The 19,221-nt window shown below is 44.5% G+C and overlaps 1 long non-coding RNA gene across 1 annotated transcript in view; it reads right to left on the bottom strand.

Moving 5' to 3' along the window:
* Positions 1-5,614: 5,614 nt before the first annotated feature.
* The window catches only part of LOC141988149 (uncharacterized), a 39,601-nt gene continuing 25,994 nt past the window's right edge, over positions 5,615-19,221 (bottom strand). The window contains exon 4 of the long non-coding RNA XR_012639674.1: positions 5,615-5,655. This is a non-coding gene — a long non-coding RNA (uncharacterized LOC141988149). The remainder of the gene's footprint in view (positions 5,656-19,221) is intronic.

Here is a 19,221-nt window from a genome sequence, read left to right as displayed (position 1 = left end):
ATGAGCCTTCCAAAGACACCCATGACAAACTTTGCATTGGACACCACACAATCATTTTACAAGGATGAACATGGGGATGCTGGGTGTTCCCCTGAGGTACAGAGCATCACTGTGGTTTTCTTTTGTTATTGGATAATTATTCTTATAAGGATTGTTCTTTAAAATAATGGATAGGACACCAAGAATTGTGAAGGGACACCCTTTTCAGCATTAAAAAAATTAACAAATAATATAATGGATACATATCTTCAGCCCTGCATACATGCATAAGAAGTATGGCATGTTCTTTTCTTGTTTCACACTTGTTCTATCATGTTAATGGAAGTTCAAACATGGATAACAAGAATTACCAGTTCTGTTGCTGTTCCATTGCAGATTCATATGAATATGTTGAGCAGCGTTAGAACTGAGTCCTCAGTATCTTTGAGGTTCCTTAAAATGGGAAGTAAGGCATTCGACTAATAGTATTGTGGGGTCCTCATAAACATAGAGAGCAAAGCCTGAAGGTTTTGATGACGCCTATATGTCAAGACAGAATTATAGTCTTAAATGCATGATTTTGTTTCTTTTGTCTGTGGCAATATACAGTAACAAAGCACATTATTTTTGGTCTCTGCTGTTATGTAGGATCTATCTTGATCATAATTGCCCTGTACCATTTGTTCCCCTTTGAAGCATCTGGCACTGGCCACTGTTAGAAGACAGGAAACTGGGCTAGATGGACAATTAGTTTGACCCAGTCTGGCCATTCTTATGTGCTCATGTCTCCACTTCTGCTACACCCTCATCAGGTCTCCTCTCCCTGCTTCATCTCTTGTCTCCTACTCTTCCCAATGTCTGACTCTTCCCTCTTCCATAGCACCCTGATGTTTCTTTGTCTTCATCCATGTTTGCTATCTTCACCTGCTACACTAAATGATTGCTAAATGGGTGTAGGCTTCTTTTGCACTTCACTGTTCTTTGAAGTGAGACATCATTGTTTTTATTGTTATTTGGCTTAAGAAGAAAAGGATACATTTGAATATAGCTTTATTTGTGCAAGGAAATAATTTCTGTCACCGAATTACTAATGAAGTAGAGGAGATCTGGATATTGTGAATGAGCTCTAACATAAATCTGGTCTTAGTATATTTATTCTAATTTTTGGCACAATAGTACTGCAAGATCACTGCTGAGACTGAGAAATAATAGCAACACTAAATATAGCAATAACTGATTAACCTTCTTCAATTTGCTTTTATCTTGTTTCCGTACCATTAGCTGGGCTCCAGTTATCCTAAACGTCTGACACTGACCTGAATGAATGTCCTGAAGAAGAGCTCTGAGTAGCTTGAAACTTTGCCTCTTTCACAACTAGAAATTGGTCCAATAAAAGATATTACCTATCCCACCTTGTCTCTCTAAAACTGAATGTGATTTTTACCCAGTTTTCCTACGATGGCTTTTTTATATTTAATGAGTCATATATTTTGCAAAAAATTGTTTACGCCCAGAAAACATGACACAGTGGATAAAATATAGGGTTGAGAGTTAGGATTCTATTCTCAGCCTGCTATGGTCTTGCTGTGTGATGATAAGCAAGCCCTTTAACCTCTCTGTTCATCAGTTTCCCCATAAATATAAATAAATAATGTAAGATAGGGTTAATACTACTTATCGATTTCATAGAGGATTTTGTGTCATTTTATTCTTAAATGTTTGTAACGTGCACTGAGGCCCTTGGATAGAAGGTACAAATGCTATAAAAATCAAATAAAAATTTAAAGTATTATAAATGTACAATATGTCATGCATATTTACTTTTGGTGTAAGAATAAATATATTAACTTGTTATTATTAGTAATAACAAAGAAACTTTAGATATTTTTATACTTTCATTTTATTTTCAAGGCAATTGTGAAGCAGTTCAGTGTTTGGTTTCAAGATGAGAGGTGAGTGGCCCGTCCACATACAGCTGACTATTTCATGTTCATACTATGTAATCTTGTTGACTGAAATGACATGTTTTTGCGGGTGGTTATTGTCGGTTGTTGTTGATGAGACGATTGATAGTTGAAGGGGGATTACAGGAGTGCTATATTTTATAGTTGGAGATTTAAGGAATTGTCCAGAATTGCCTAGAGCAAGGTGTTATGTTTCTTGGCATGCACCCAGAGAAGTTAGATAAAAACATAAGTACTTTTGCTGGAAGGTTGCAGTGTAATACTACTTTTTTTTCCTTACAATTCAAAACAATAACTCAAAAGAACCCCAAACCAGAGTGAGACAAAGCAGACTGCTCCCTAAAACAGCGAGGCAGAACTCACTCCACCTTACTTTCTGCTGGTAGTCTGCTAATTGTCACAAGGCCCAGATAACTTGCTTCCCTACAGAACTCTAGCCTGCAAGCAGGACCAGAAAATAAAAACCCTAAAATTGAAAGTAACAGCCTTCAGTTTTAACACAGTTTTCAATACACCACACCAGGGACAGACACTTCCTTTTTTATGGACACATGTATAAACGTATCTTACCTTATGGTTTTGTAGTACTGCCCATCACCAAAGAATCTGAGTGCTTTCCATGGAAAACAGATTGGCAATAGCATGTCTCTAGAAGATATAACGAAGTCTCTTGTTCTTACAGGTGATCTAAGATCTGCTTGTGGTGAGTTTTTTAAATAATCTTTTATTTATCAACAATAATTAGTGATTTTTTGTTTGTTTTACATTTCTAAAAACAGCCTCTTTTATAGTGGTGAGTGTGAGCTCACATTTGTGAAATACAGTCCTTTCATGGCATGTTAGCAATAAAATACACCCTGTCCTTTGCTGGCACTGGTCCTTTTAAGCTCTCTCTTGACTTTACATGCAGAATAGTCAGAATTTGCTGAGCATCACAGCTGGGAAGGGGGACCTTTGGAAATGAAGGTGGTAACCATCCCCTTTTGAAAACAAAAATACAATAGTCAAGGAAACTCAGCTTCTGAGGCACCGTAGGATGAAGTGCACCCCTGCATAGAGGTCCAGCACTAGGCACCCATTAACTCTCAGGCCTATTGCTGGCACTCTACACAGAGCTGAATGATTTGCATCCCTAACAACTAGGAGTCACTATGGGGAGATTCTTGTTTATTTAAAACAGCAGCACTTTGGAACGGACTTTCCTGGTTACTACTCTGACACTATATTTCAGCAGTTAGGAAAAGCATAAGAGGCATTTCTCATGGAAATGTGGCTGAGTGGTTGAGGGGGTAGGTTACACTCAGAGTATGGGCACTGGCCGTGCTTGGGACTATGATGCCATGAGTGGGAATCTCCACTGCTCCCTCGTCCCCTTATTCTACCCTTCTGTCCTCACTATCACATTTTGCCCTCTGAGCCTGCTCACTTGCTCTTGCCTGACCTGTTGCTTTTGCCTCCATTCTGTGTCCAGGCAACTGCCCCATAGCCTTCTGGATCTGCCCCCTCTGCCCTCATTTGCCCCCCTCTCCTCAGTGGCCCCTGAGCTTGACTTGCTGCCCCATTGGCCCTCTGGAATCTGCCCCATTGCTCCTCAATGTGCCCCTTGCTCTCCCTCCTCCCAGACTCACCCCCTGATGAGCTCCCCCCCCCGCCCCCGAACCTTTTGTGAGTTCCCAGATGGGATTGTCAGCGTGAAGCTCGCCCAGCTCTTCACAAGATGAAGAGACGACCACCCAGGTTTCAGGCTCAGGCCTGGAGCCGATCTGAGCCGAGCTAGGTTGCTAGCTGTACAGCAGAGCCCTACACAGCCCTACCAAGACACAGCCCCAAACATGTGTGTATGTGTAACTGACACATCTTTAGGGAGATGGGTTCCACTGGGTGACTTATTACGCAATAACATTATAGCTGTGCAATACTTATCCATTCAGAAAAACAGTTGAAACAAGAATGCTTTCAAAGGCCAGCCTGATGTGAAAGGGTGTGTGTAATAAGAACCTTTTGTGTGTGTGTGTGGGGGTGGGGGGGGCACACGCCTCCATCTGAGCTGACACACACCAAACAGACAGCACTTGCACTAACCTTCTCTGTCACGGATTCCTTTATATTGTCTTAAGGGAAGCGTATATTATTTTAGGGCCTGGGAAAACAGCACCTTGAGCACATGAATGGGACACTGCCTCTTTCCCAACCCAGTAAAGGCAAAGGCAGAGGTGTTACAAGTTTGACATTTCTATTAAAATGTTATTGAAAATTAACTCAGCCTTGATGTTATCTAAAATACTAAATAAGAGATGCTTTCAGTCCAATTTCTCATTACAGGGGATACACCAGGTATGTTTCTTATTTTTATTTTCCCCATAGTCTGTTAAATTGACTAATCAAGTCAACACAGAGTTCTCTGTGTGGCTTCAAAAAACTCAGTAATTTTGTTAGAAAATGTTGAAATCCAACTCCAAAGTATTCAGCCCAAATATTTAGTTAAAGTAACCCTGTGGGTTAATAAACTAAACAAAGGCAAACCATGCAAAACTGCAGCAATGAAAACCAGGCTAAATAAACGAAGGAAAGTTTATAAGAACCCTTTAGCAGGAAAAAAAACAGCGAAGGAAAACTGCATGAAAGTTTAATATGAAGCATGTGATAGACAGGGGCTCATTTTACAGGTACTGGGCTTTACTTCCAACATTCACCATCAACAAGGAATTTCATATTAGTTTACACATATTTCGAAACCATATCGATGCGACTTCTGTTCCAGATTCCAAAGGCAGATTACACGTGGCCTTAAAAAAAAAAAAAAGTGTTACTCTTGTTTAGTTTCGTCTCCAAAACTCATTACACTATTAATTTCAGCGTCTGACTGATTTACCTATTTCAGTTTTAGAAATGTGGTTGCAAAATATTTCTCTTTCGCACAAGAATCTGGCTTATTTTGGTTAGAGACCGATGCTCTGCTGCAATGTTTGCTCATTTGCAAGAGTCCTTGGAAATGGAGATCTAACTAAAGTATCTCATTTAAATCACTTCTTTTAAAACTAGCTAATAATAGGAAATCAGACTTTTATCTAGCTGGATCAAGGTAGTCTGTTAAAGTGACATGATTAACAGAGCAAAGTTTTTGTTATTCAATATTACTCGAAACAGGCTTCAATGCGCTGACAATTTGGTAATAATTATAATCATTATTATTCTGCAGTTTACATCAGGACAAAAGAAACTTTCACGTGCAATTGTTTCTTTGATCAAACAGAGAGCATGGGATTGGTTAAATGTTTTCCTGTGGAATAATGGGTTTCCAAAATTATTTTCTTTTGCATTATAACCCCAGGAAGAAGTCGGGGAGGAGACCACTGGAAAAACAAGCCCAAAAATAACAGGAGATTGTTTAAACTTCTCTTAGTTGCTGTTCGTTTTCAAGAAAAGCTGAATAAACAGCCCCGGCCTCTCCCAACGCTGCAGAAAGCAGGTTTGTAATGAAAGAAGGGCAAGGGAAAAGTTTTTTTTCTTTTTCAAGCACTTAACGTTCCTCTTTTCAGAAAGTATCTGCATGCAACCCGGGGAGCACCTTATTTACCACGTAGAGGAAACAAGTCCCATTTAAAATTAACCTTCGCTCATGCTGGGAATATACCGACCAAATGTGGGGGCTGTTCCTTTTTTCCTTCTCATTCTTTTTTAAATTCCACTGCTTAGCCATCACCCCGTTGAGCTGCAAAGGAAGGGAACGGTCCATTTTGGTGACAAGCCCTGATGAAATTATTTTCTTTTAAAAGATGGGCTAAGCCAGTGAGGCAACAAAGCTTTACAAGAAAAAGAGAGAGAGAGAGTTGGGTAAAATACAACACATTTATCTATCAATTGCTAGACAAGACAAAGAGGGCTTAACAACAGTTTGAAAAGAGTGGCCTGTGAATGGTTACTATTCAATTTGTATTTTATTCCCCGCTGGTCATGGAATTGAGATCAGAAGAAAAAGTGAAAACACATGGCTGAGGTCAGTAGGATCAGAGAACCACCACATACAGCAAAGGGAAGGAAAAGCAATGGGAACTTGTGTGAAGAAATGGATTATATAAACAGAGCTTACCATCGCCTGCACCCCATTATCCTATAATTTACACTGCATGGGAGCATAGAAATATATTAAACTAGTGATAGGTTTCACCGTTGCTTTACAACCTCGCCTTATGCCAATCAATTCCACTATATACTTTCAGACATGTTTAGAATTCTTGAACTAATGTGTTTATTTTAAATATCACAGGGAAATTATTACATCACCAGCAAATAATGCTGGGGAAGGTTGCCTTCCTTTTGAAGTATGCAGCAGTGAAACATGATTTTAATTACATAATCATTTTGAAACTGTAATTATACAATAAACGAGGGGGATTAAGCGGGAAGGATATAGTATATTAAAAATTGCTTAGGTCTTGAGAAAACAAACACAGACACAAAAGAAAAGCTGGTCATGGGGACTGGTTGATAAATTTGAGCAACCACATTTATTTTTTATTTTTGTCCAGGGGCTAAAACCCACCAACTGGGGCAGTTTGCTTTCTTTTCCGAAGTAAGGAAACCCAGAAGTTTATTCCATGAGGGTTCAACACAAATCTGTTGACGTTTTGCAAAATCGAACTCCAGAAATGTGAGTGGAGGGTAGAATCAAGGCAGCAACTGGCTTATTACGGCCTTAGCAGTGTATGTTTGCTGTTATGTTACCTAAAAACAAGTGCACGTTAGGAAAGATTCCATGTCAGGGCGACCGGGAATTCAGAGAATGAAGCCAAATGAAATCGAACGGCTCAGCCTTTCAGAACAGTTTTTTCCTTCTTTGCAGAAGGAAGCAGGTCCATCCATCCATCCTACTCGCCTCAAATCATCCGCAATCAACAGCGGATCACCTCATTCCAATATGCAGGCTCCTCTTATGTATGTATTTTTGCCCCAAGAATTTTATCTTTTTGCGTTCGAGATCCTTTTAACAGGACGGGCTGGATACTCCTCAATACCCCCAAACTTTTCTTTATTTAAAGTTTAGACTAACATTCGCCCCGTAAATGTGTGTCACTTCTTCCCGGCCTCTCATTAATCACATTAACTAGTTTCCAACAGAACCCAGCTAAAACAGATAGGGTTGAAACAATATAAACGCTAAAGAAATAGCCAAGTCATGAAGAGGGAGCTAGCATCCGTAGCCATAATTCATCTTTTTCATCTGAAAAGACTGAGGCAGACAGAAATCGGTTTCCAAAAGGTGAATTAGTAGCTCTTCCCTCAATTTGGAGATGAATTACATGAAGCCTAATCACTGGGGACGTGCCCTTTAGGTGACACCTATTTTCCATTTTAGCCTTTCTAATCAAACTGTCACAGAATCTGACATCTTGGGTATCTTACATTAAAAAGAATGGAAACAGCAGCCAAACAAAGGCTCGCACGTCACTCAACCCAGAATCCTCTCAGAAAGCGTCCCCTTGGTCTGGGGCTGTATGAGAGTCCCCCCCCCCCCCCCGGAAGAAATGCGTTGACTTTCTCTCAAGGGATTTATTTTTAACAAATGAAAAATTAAACAGGCCAATACTAATCCAAGTGAAATCCAGTGGAAGCCTTTTCATAAATGTAAAGGCTAATTTGCATTCAGCAAAAGCCTATTTAGAAATGCATCTGGATCACAAAACCCCCAGGGATTTAAAAGCAAACAAAGCCAAAGCAGAACACACTGGAGAGGTTTGGAAGGGATATGAACTCTACCCTTCAGAGCATGAGCAAACCTCTGACTCCGGAGGAGGGAGGAAGAAACTTTGATTCATGGACAAGTCTTCCCATGACTGCCTACTGGGGTTTCTGGTACCTTCCTCTCTGGAGTATCTGATCTTGGCCACTGCCAGAGCCAGGACACTGGACTGGATGGACCGCTGGTCTGATGCACTGTAGCACTTCCTATGGTCCAGTTTCCTTAGGGAGGGGAGATCATCGGTTCTGTTTTTTAAGTCTTGGTGGCAAAACCCAGGTGTGCAGCGGGGGGAGGGAGTCGAGTTGAAGAGACGGTGTCTGCTCATGGCATTAGTGCAGGCAGCCGATTTATTGGGAGGGGGGCACCAGGTGCCCAGCAGAGTGCACTTTTGCTACGGCAGCTCCTTGGAAGAGACAAACCTCGTTTTCTTAGCTCACAGAAGCTGTTTCCCGCCTGAGGGTTCGACGTTGAGATATCCCGTCTGCTTGTCAACAGCTCTTTTGAACCGCACAGAGCCGTGTTGATATCAAATGTACCCAAGCAGAGTGGAAAGAGAATTTAAAACATCGACAGCAACGCTGGGCAAACAGCCCTGCGGAGCGGGGGGTTTCTCTCGCCGCTCCGCCTGGCCAGTCACGCAATCACCCGCGCCTGGGGTCGATCTGTGGCAGGGCAGTGCCCCGCACTGTGTGCCAGGGACACGGCTCCGCCCCTCCCCTGAGGAACAGCTCAATGCTAATTAATAATCCTCGATCACCAGTGGTCAAATAATGGGCCAGATAACGACCCCCCCCCGGTAATCTCGCGCAACTAGCGTCCCCACAAAGGGGCAACTCGGGTAGGAAAACATGACACCTGCCCCTGGGCAGTGTTCATTCAGGAGAGATTGAAAAACAGCCCCAAAATCAGAGGCGAGGGGCGTTGAATCCTGTGCTCCCCAAGCACAGTGAACAGTCAAAACACCGCCCCGAGGGTGCCAGGCAGAGGCATGTGGGGCTCGGGGTGGCCAATGCCGCACGCCCAACCCCGCAGGGGCAGCAGGCTGCCCCGGGAGGCGCACGTGCTGGAGCTCACTGTCCCGCTCGCTAGCGCGCCTGGCTCGGACCTGGTCCCGAGGAGGGTTCATAGCTGGCCTCCGTCTCACCCCCGTTAGTCCCGAGACACACGGGAACGCCAGTCGTTTCCAACGGACCATCGACGAGAGGGGAACCCGTAACAGAGGGGCCGGTCCCTGCACTGTTACAAGGGTTTCTGATTTCTCTGGGTCAGTTCGTGACTCTGGTTTCCTTATTGCAATCCAGTGAGCAAAAAACAGGACAGCGCGTTCGGGGGCAACAACATTCCACCCCAGAAGCGATCCCTGCACGCGTGGGTAAAGTCATGAAACGAGTGGCACTGTCTGCACTGCCGACGGTAGGTGCTTTTAACGTCAGCTCCCCCACACTGCATTTCTTATCGTTTCCTTTTCTACACTCAGCTCCATTTATTCCACCGTGGGGAAACCGAAACACAGGACAAACACAAACAAACCCTAAGTCCCGGCTATTTATCTTCATTAGGGAGGGGTGGCATGAGAGACGTGTGTAACTTTCGTTCCCACCAGAGCATCTGTCCTACCTGTACTCTCAATAACCGGGACTTCATCAATTTGATGTAAGCGATGTAAAAGTGACCGTTTGCGTGGGAAGTGCCTTATAAGCGATCCCACACCAAACTCCCACGTTACAAATTGTACTCGCACCCTGGATAGGGTAATCACAGTGTGCGCTGTCAAATGTACTAATCTTAGTACGTGGCTAACAAATTAACGCCTAAGGGAAGTCAGAAAGAAAGTCATAAACGAGTAAATATAAGCAATGCCGCAGTCGCACAAGTTAATTCCCGATTGAAGAACTGCTTCTATTATAATGCCCAAGTCTCTGTTTACATAGAAACACATCTGAATTGCATCAAGAGACGGCGTTTACATGAGATTTCCAATTATAGGCGTTTGTGAGCCTGTATCAAGGGATTAACGTGGCTAAGTGGTGCAACGCGTTACTTTCTCAGTACATACCGAACATGAAAGTGTGTTATTATTTCAGAGTAGCTTTATTACATTAAAGTGGATTTTCAGTTGATTAGCTTTCCTGATTTTCTCCGAAGAGAATGGTGATTGGATGCTTTCACATATTGATACTATACGGATCACCAGCTGGTACAGATGGTACAAAATTTGTTGACCTCCTGCCTCGCATATTCATATTGGAAACACGCTATATTTTGAATTTCTCATCAATAAATAAAGGCTCGAGGCTTCTGGGAAAGTTTGCATGGTGGTTTAAACAAAACAGAAGCCATTGCCCCATGCTCATTGCAAATACCATTCTGGGACCCTTGTGCCTGAAATTATTGTCGTGGTCACCGTATTTCCTCTTGTGTGTTGTGGCCGTGGCTAAGTCCCTCTCTCTCTTCCCCGGTCTTCCTAAGACTTTAAGATGTCCTTCAGTGAGTGTGCTTCTGGTAAACAGGAAGTTCAAAGGAAATCGTGCGCTCTACCCTCCAAACTGATAAGGATTTCACCGAGCTGGGGAGCTAATCGTGCTGCAGCAGTGTTTGCCTTGGCTCAAAGAGCAGATGCTCTCGAGTCAGTTGCGCCGCGTTTGGTAATTGAGGCAGCCAGACATATGATTTCCCAATTCGCCTTCACCGACAGCCTTGGTGGGAGGGGATCATGGAGAGGGCGGGGGAACGAACGATAACGGTTAACCCGGTTGGAATAGCGCCCCACATGTCCAGCGTCCAGGTAGGAACCTCTTCACCTCTCTATTTCCCCCGAGCTCCAGTGCCTAAGACCTCGCCTTGTCTGAGCGCAGAGCGGAGGCAAGGGCGCGTGACGGGAGGGCAGCGGACAGGTATATTGCCAATACACCACGGCTTCAATCAATCCAGCTGGAGCCAATCACGTCCTTGCTTGTTCCGCCGAAGGGTTTGGGTTGTTGTTTTTTTTTATTACCAGCAGGAGAGTGGGGTGCGCAGAGAGAAAACCTTTTGTAGTGATAAACACCCATTTTTTCATGGTTTGTGTGTATAAAAACATCTTCTGTATTTTCCACAGTATGCATCCGATGAAGTGAGCTGTAGCTCACGAAATCTTATGCTCAAATAAATTGGTTAGTCTCTAAGGTGCCACAAGTCCTCCTTTTCTTTTTAAGCTGCTCTAAATGACGATCGTGACATAATCAAAACCAAAGAGCTGCGGTATTGGTTTGACTCAGGCATGCGCAGCCTACCTTAAGGCAAGAAACTCTTCTTAATGACCCGTACTGGCGGCTTCTCAGGGCTTCTGTCCCAGCAAACCAAGTCCCGATAAACACATCCTGCTTCATAAGTTAGTCTCAAGGTATCTGGATCAACGCAGGCTCCTTTTCTTTCCAGGTTTTATTGTTGCCAATAAAATAGCGAACCAAGTAGTGCCCCTGGGTTTTGCAGGGTTACAAAACGACATTTCTTGATCATATATTAACAGCCTCTCAGGCCGCATTAAGGTAGAACTTAACTTTACTGTGGAGTAAAACACCACTCCCGTGCGTGGCTGTGGTCTCGCAAACCCCTTTCTAGTCCAATCCACTCACCCTTATAAAAGTAATTCACAAAAAATAAAATAAAAGACCCTGAGGAGTCGTTGATCGTCCCAATCCCTGACGATGCCTCCAGACGTCACATCCCGAGCCTGGAATCCTGAGAATTGATTTTATCACATACATCTTTTAATACAGCAAAATACAAGGTATTTTCCCCCTTCACGCGCCATTTTAATGGGCGACGAAGAGTGAGACTTCTGTTACACGCTCCCTCCTTCGCATGTTTAAGCCAGAAGAAGCCCATGGAGCTCCACAATAAGGATAGTGCGCATAAAAGAATCAATACTTTGCCCTTATATAGGTTTCTTTTATCTGAGTATCTCAAAGCACTGCACAGACGTTAATTAGCGTGCACAACGCCCCTGCAGAGTAGCATTTGTTTGTGTGGAAGTTAATAAAAAGGGCACCCATGGAAACAGTCTCTGGGCACTTATGCCAAAAAGTGAATACAAACTACAATACTAGCAAACAAAATGGATCCCTCCCCCCATAAGTTCTTACTCACAAGCATGCGTAGAAGAGGGGGTGAATGCCAGACCTGAGGACCCTCCACTGAAAACCTTGTCTCTACCGTTTAGATAGCTACGCCTACAGATTGTTAGTAAAAGCCGCTCATCTGATCGCAGCCTTCTTGGCAGAGTCCAGGGAGAAAGACGGTCTCGCAGATACTCAGGATCCAAACCAGAGCGCATGGTGGATCCATCGACGCTTCGGAATTGTACTCAGGAAAGACAAAAGAGGAGCGTTAGCTGCTGCCTGTGTCTGACATTATCACTCCCTAATAAAGTGGGCAGCCACATTCTGTACCGGCTGTAGCTTCAAGAGTTCTCCTACATACACCGCATTGCAATAATCCAATAGAGAGGCTACAAAGGCAAGGGTGACTGTGGGGAAGTCCATATAGGAGGTCTCCTCAAAGGCGTGATTTTAAACCAATTGCAGTGCAAAAGGCTGGGTGGGCACTCTTACTTTGGGTTAATTCAGGTTAGCTTAAAACTAGCAAGACCACAGAAGGGAAGACAGACTGTCCATTTGGGAGATGGTTTCCTGCACCCAGAGTGATTGAATCTGGCATAGCCCGGTGTGCCTTACGTTCTCCTGCCGCAGTCTGGTCCTGTTGTGCTGGAGTGGGGATTTACCCGGCGGGGAGGACAGGCGATGTTGAGGCTTCCTATTTTCCCTGAGGATTCTGCCAGGGAAGGGAAGCTTGAAACCACACTGCCAGCTCCACAGGTACTTGCTGATGGAGGCAGACGCACTGAATCATTGCATTCTCCATCACCCTGGCCATGCCTTTTCTCTAGGCAGCACACCTACGTTTGGCTGGCCTCCTATGGCCACTGGAAGAGGCTTGCATAGACCTGGGGGGTGAATTTAGCCATTTGATTGCAGCTAGACCTTCCCTGGTAACTAGGACAGGTGCTTGTCTGCTTTCAAGCATGAGAGGGCAGCAATGAGAACATCTTGGAAAATGCACATCGTTGGACAGAGCCTAATTTTCTTTAAACTCATTCACTGTTCCATTATTAATAGGACGGGAATGGGACGAAACTCTCCCCAGGCTTGGTTAAATGAACGGATCATCAGAGAAACATTTTATGATGCTAAGGGGCCCCGGAAGAGAATGAGAGCACACAAGTATACCCAGCTCTCAGCTTCCTTCTGTAGATCTAGAACTATGTATGGCTCAAAGTCTACTCATGTCAGCCACATTTCATTATTTTGCAGGATTACATCTTTACAGTAATAATAGTATTTATAAACCACCTCCCTTGGCAAGGTGCTCTGAGCAACACAGCATAATGGAACAAAAACACAGTTTAGAACATTGTTAAAACAGTTCCCCGAACTTCAGATGAGAAGAACAACAAATATGAGGGGCGCGGGGGTAGGGGGGGAGGAGCTGAAACGGGAGCAAGGGGATGGAGGAGGGCGCCAAGTCTGGGACCAACAGGGATCAAGCTAGAAAAAACAAATGAGGAAAGTGCTATTTTTAGCTGTTTAAAAGTGTGGTGGGATAGGCTGAGAAGGAGAAGTGAGTTCCATGCCCACAGCAAAGGGATGACAAGCATATGCAATTGGGGGATCCCTAAAAAAGTGTGTGATGGTTGAGCTCAGATCATGATATACCAGGTCCCTTCTTTAAGGCCAAGTGCTTTTTTGCCCTCATGAAAGTGTTGGGGGCTTTATGGCTGGGTGTTCTCGGTGGAGTACTCTGGGACTCCGTTCCCTGCTAGTCAGAGAGCCAGAGCCACCAATAAGACCAGTCTCAACCAACTGCTTGTCTGCTCTATGACACTGGCAGACCAGATGCTACCTCATGCCAAGGCCCCTAGGCATCACTGAACACTGACAAATGCATAGCTGGAAACCAGTCTGGTTCACTTGTGTGTTAGCAATGTTAAAATAGATGTTAAGTTTACAAGAATGTGTTTAGTCTTTATGAAATGCGTGTGGGTTGCTGCATGCATTAATCTCATTTATAATATCTGTAACCTATGTTATAAATTAAGATTTAAATGTTTGCTATAAGACTGGAACATGCCCAAACCAGGAGAGAAGCATTACCTAGTGTGAAATACTAGTTTAACATAAGAGGTGGCATCTTCTGCCCAGCAAAAGAAGGCCAGATGAACCATTGTGGAACATCAATGGACAAAAGACTTTGTTGATTGCTCCCCCCACACCCAGGAAGAGGGGACCAGGGTATGTGCATGTCCCATCACAGTTTGAACTCTGGGGGAAGGGAATAAAAATCCCTGACCAGAAGGCTCTGTATCACTATGCTGCTTGGAATTTGGAGAGGGCAACATTTCTAAGCATGAGCAAGGGATCCCCAAGTTGCTTAGCTTGGGTTAGCCCTAAAGGACACATAGAGCTTGCACAGTACAGCAGCTTCTGTTACTTTTTGGATCCTAAGACTGTAACTCATTTGTGTGTGTATGTTTACCTGCTTTAACCTTGTAAATAACTCTTGTTTCTTTTTCCAATTAATATATCTGTTGTTACTTTATTACAGGTGTGATGTTACACTCCATATGCTTTTTGAAAATATGCTTGGAATGTGAATATAATGTAACTGGAACATGCTTTATGCAAAAGGTCTCTTGTAAGGTACCATTACAAAGTTTGTAATCTACTGAGTGTGTTCGTCCTATTTGTATGCATGTATCGTTCTTGTATCTAAAACGAGAAATACGAAGTTAACTCTGAGGTCCTACCGTAATTATGCAAAGTGTGGGCCATTAATGGTGGTTTAGAATCTTGATGGCACCCATCAACTAGGACAACTGGCTGTAGATGGTTTATTTACCTGTAAGCCTTCTTGTGGACCTGGGGCCAGCCTGTGGGTAATGAAGAATGAGGTCTTACAGTGACATGTGAACATGTCACCCGATACTTGAATCCATCTTAAACCTGGGGCTTTTCCATTTAGAAGGAAGAGTGGGAACCCAGAGGGAGACAAAGGATTCCCTCCATGTGCCAAAGATATAAAAGGGTGTGGAACAGAAGAAAGGGGGCTGCAGTTATGAGAAATCCCCTAGTTACCACCTAAGCTGGAACTAAAAAGAACTGTATCAGGGGAAAGGATTGGGCCCAGACAGAGGGCATGGCTACACTTGCAGATGTAGAGCACTTTGAGTTAAACCAGCCTTTGTAGAGCGCAGTAGCGCACTCCCTGTCCACACTGACAGCTTCAAGCATTCTGGCGTGGCCACATTTGCAGCACTTGTAGCGGCATTGGGAGCCGAGCATTATGGGCAGCTATCCCAGCATGCAAGTGGTTGCAACGTGCTTTTCAAATGGGGGGTGGGGTGGAGTGTGACAGGGAGTGTGTTGTGTGTATGTGGGGGGAGAGAGAGTAGGTTTTTGGGGGGTTGCGAGCATGTCAGCATGCTGTCTTTCAAGTTCAGACAGCAGCAGACCCCCCCCCCCGCCCTCTCTCTCTCTCTCTCTCTCTCATGCACAGCATTCTACACTAATGGTTTCTTTGTCTCGGAGGAGATAAGCAGCTGGCTGTCAGAAACAGAGCTTTCAATGGGCATTTCCATATTCCTACATCCAATTCCAAACAATGACTAGAGTGGTCACTTGACTTAAGGGGATTATGGGATGTTTCCGGAGGCTGATCAGAGTGCAGTAAAGCAACACCTTGTTCACACTGGCACCACGACACTCCAGCGGGGGTGCAGCAAATGTTATTCCATTCGCCGAGGTGGAGTACCAGCAGCGCTGTAGCCGCAGAGTCGGAGCGCTCTACATGCCTTGCCAGTGTGGACAGGTAGTGAACTAGGTAGGGGCTCCTTTATTGCACTGTAACTTGCAAGTGTAGCCAAGCCCTAAGAGTCTAGTCTGTGAAAGAAGCTTATTGGAACAACTCTGAGGGTGAGATTTACCCAGGGGCGAAAGTAAGTTAGAGGACTTATGGGTACGCCGGAGTCCTGAGCAGGGGGCATGGCCTCAACTGGAAGAGGCAGGGCCTTAAATCCCCGGGGCCCTTTAAATCTTGATTTAAAGGGCCAGGGCTCCAGCTACGGTAGAGGCAGCTGGGAGCCTGGGGCCCTTTAAATCACTCCCGAGCTACCAGCTGCAGAGGTGGCTGGGAGCCCCAAGGCTCGGGGGCAATTTAAAGGGCCCAGGGCTCCAGCTGCCGCTACCACAGCGGAGTCCCGGGCCCTTTAAATCACTGAGGAGTCCTGGGGGCTCCCGGCTGCCACCACTATCCCGGGGCTCTGGGCTCCACTGTGTTAGCAGCTGCCGGAGCCCCGAGCCCTTTAAATCCCCACGTGAGCCCTGCTGCCCGAGCCCTGGGGTAGCGGTGGCCGGGCTCCTTTGGGGATTTAAAGGGCCCCGGGGCTCAGGCGCCACTACCGCCCCGGCCCTTTAAATCCCCTCCGGAGCCCCACTGCCGCTACCCAGGGGTTTGGCAGCAGGGCTTAGGCGGGGATTTAAAGGGCCCCAGGAGGGTAGAGGGGCTGGAGCTCCGGGGCCCTTTAAATCCTCACCAGAGCCCCGCCACTGCCGCTACTGCAGGGCTCGGGCAGCAGGGCTCAGGCTGGGATTTAAAGGGCCCCGGGTGGGGGTTGCAGTGGCTGGAGCTCCAGGGCCCTTTAAATCCCCGCTGCAGCCCCGCCGCTGCTACCCCAGGGCTTTAAATTGCCCTCTCTGAAAGCTGGTCCTGGTACAGCGCACCAGCTCTTACCGGTACGCCGTACCGGCTTACTTTCACCTCTAGATTTACCTGTATTCTGTTTTTCAATGTATGAGGCTTAGACTTGTGTATTTTTGTTTTATTTTGCTTGGTAACTTACTTTGTTCTGTCTGTTATTACTTGAAACCACTTAAATCCTACTTTTATAATTAATAAAATCACTTTATTAATTAACCCAGAATAAGTGATTAATACCTGGAGGAGCAAACAGCTGTGCATATCTCTCTATCAGTGTTATAGAGGGTATAAACTTTATACAGAGTAAAATGGATTTATTTGGGGGTTGGATCCCATTGGGAGCTAGGTGTCTGGGTGCTGGAGAAAGGAAACCTGCTAAGCTGTTTTCAGTTAAGTCTGCAGTTAAGTCAGTTAAGTCTAAGTTTGGGGGCATGGTTCAGACCCTGGGTCTGTGTTGCAGCAGACTGGTGTGTCTGCCTCAACAAGGCAGGGTTCTGGAGTCTCAAGCTGGCAGTGGAAAACGGGCTCAGAGGTAATTCCAGCACATCTGGTGACAGGCCCGAGGGGGTCTCTGTGACCGAACCCGTCACAACAGGATTGACTACAAGCATTGTCTTTGATCTAAGATACAATTGATCTGGGGTAAGTGATGATCCTTTGGGACTGGGAGTAACCTGAATATTGTATCAGTTCTTGTCAACTGCTGGAAATGGCCCACTTTTATCACTACAAAAGGTTCCCCCCCCCCCCCCCCGCTGGTAATAGCTCACCTTACCTGATCACTCTCGTGACAGTGTGCATGGTAACACCCATTGTTTCATGTTCTCTGTATATAAATCTCCCCACTGTATTTTCCACTGAATGCATCTGATGAAGTGAGCTGTAGCTCACGAAAGCTTATGCTCAAATAAATTGGTTAGTCTCTAAGGTGCCACAAGTACTCCTTTTCTTTTTGAGGATACAGACTAACACGGCTGCTACTCTGAAACCTGAATATTGTTGTGATTTTTTATGTAAGGGACCATCTATCACAAAGGCAGGCTTGCCTGAGTGGCAAGATAGATGGGAATGCCCAAGGGGACTGTCCATGACTCCATATTAAGGCTGTTTAGTGCTTGAGGAGTTCACACTGGATACTCTGTGTGTTCTATAACTAGATTTCACCAACCATCAGCTAGTTTGTGGCAGTCTACCCTGAGGTTGGCACCCATATCTGTGAGCCACTCCAGGAAGCTTTATATGCTCCCTCCCACAAATCTCATTGTGCTTTCTTCCATGACATCCCTTATGAATGGACCATGCCCCATGCCCCCCACCCTGCCAAATCCTTATCGCTACTATTCCTTCCCGTAACCTATTGCCATCACAAAGCCCACAAAGAGTCTAGAGGAGGAGGGACAGTCGAGGAAAGAGCACTACTTCTTTATATAATTACAAAATATAACAAAACAAATGCATTTACATATAGAAAAGATTGTCTGTGTTTGTCTCCCTCTTCCCCACCTTATATATGTTGCTCATCTACTTAGACTGGAAGCTCCATGAGGACCATGTTTATCTGTATTTTTGGACAGTGCTTAGCACAGAAGTTCCCAGTGTGGCCCATGGCCCACAGAGCACTTGCTGGATGTCTGGGGAGAGCTGACTAGAAACATGGTGCTGGCTGTCCTCCTTTCCGGCTGCTAATCGCATTAACAGAAGCTAAAATAAGTTAACTAGTTTCCTAATAATTACTTTCCATGTTAGAGATTGTGTTGGTTTTACATAACAGCCTCGTGGGAACTACAGCAATCAGAAGATTACATTGAAAGAATATTGAGGTTGTAAAGTCAAGCAGTCAAAAGTTAGGCAAAGCCACATTTAAGATAGCCTGTGCAACCCTAATTTGGCCCCCGGTGCATAAGAATTGAGATGTCTCTTCAATGACATCACACTTTTTTTTTCCCCAACAGGACCTCTGCCCCATTCAGTGCACAGGGTGGGAATGAATAAGGGTTGTATAGTGAATGAGGCTGTTGCCTGTAGAACCCCTGGAAAGTGTTTAGTGAACAAAGGAGGGGACAGCAAGAAGAGAATGGATCATCTCAAGGTTAAGGCAGTTGATACTTTTGTCAATTTTTCCCTTAATCACTCTGTGCCTCAGTTCCTGCATCTGTAAAATGGGATAAAGCCACCTATTCTCACCGGGGAGTTAAGATAAATTCAGTGCTTGTGAAGAATTTGGATACTACCATGAGCGTACCATAGAAACACCCAGGAGGCAATTAATATTCTGCAATCTATGGAGGGTTTGGATGGTATGCATTAAATAAGGCCTGGGGCTACACTTTGGATGAGGATAAAAAGCAATATTCAACAACTACCAGTTCACAGAATGAGGCAGAGTTTTGTGGAAGAAAAATAGTACATAATTAAAGACTATCAAAGCATATGCACAAGGTGATTGAATAAAGGTTGCACAGGCAACATTAATTCTGGCATTTACTAACCATGGAGTGCTTATCTTTGCAACCTTAACATTCCTTTAATTAGGGCTATCGATTAATTGCAGTTAACTCATGCAATTAACCCAAAAAAGTTATCATGATTAATTGCAGTTTTAACACACTGTTAAACAATAGAATACCAACTGAAATTTATTAAATATTTTAGATGTTTTTCTACATTTTTCAAATATATTGATTTCAATTACAACAGAATACAAAATGTACAGTGCTCACATTATTTTTATTACAAATATCTGCA

Source organism: Natator depressus, chromosome 5 (assembly GCF_965152275.1).
Source record: "Natator depressus isolate rNatDep1 chromosome 5, rNatDep2.hap1, whole genome shotgun sequence".
Classification (NCBI taxonomy): domain Eukaryota; kingdom Metazoa; phylum Chordata; order Testudines; family Cheloniidae; genus Natator; species Natator depressus.
This window is presented reverse-complemented; position numbering and strand designations above follow the sequence as displayed.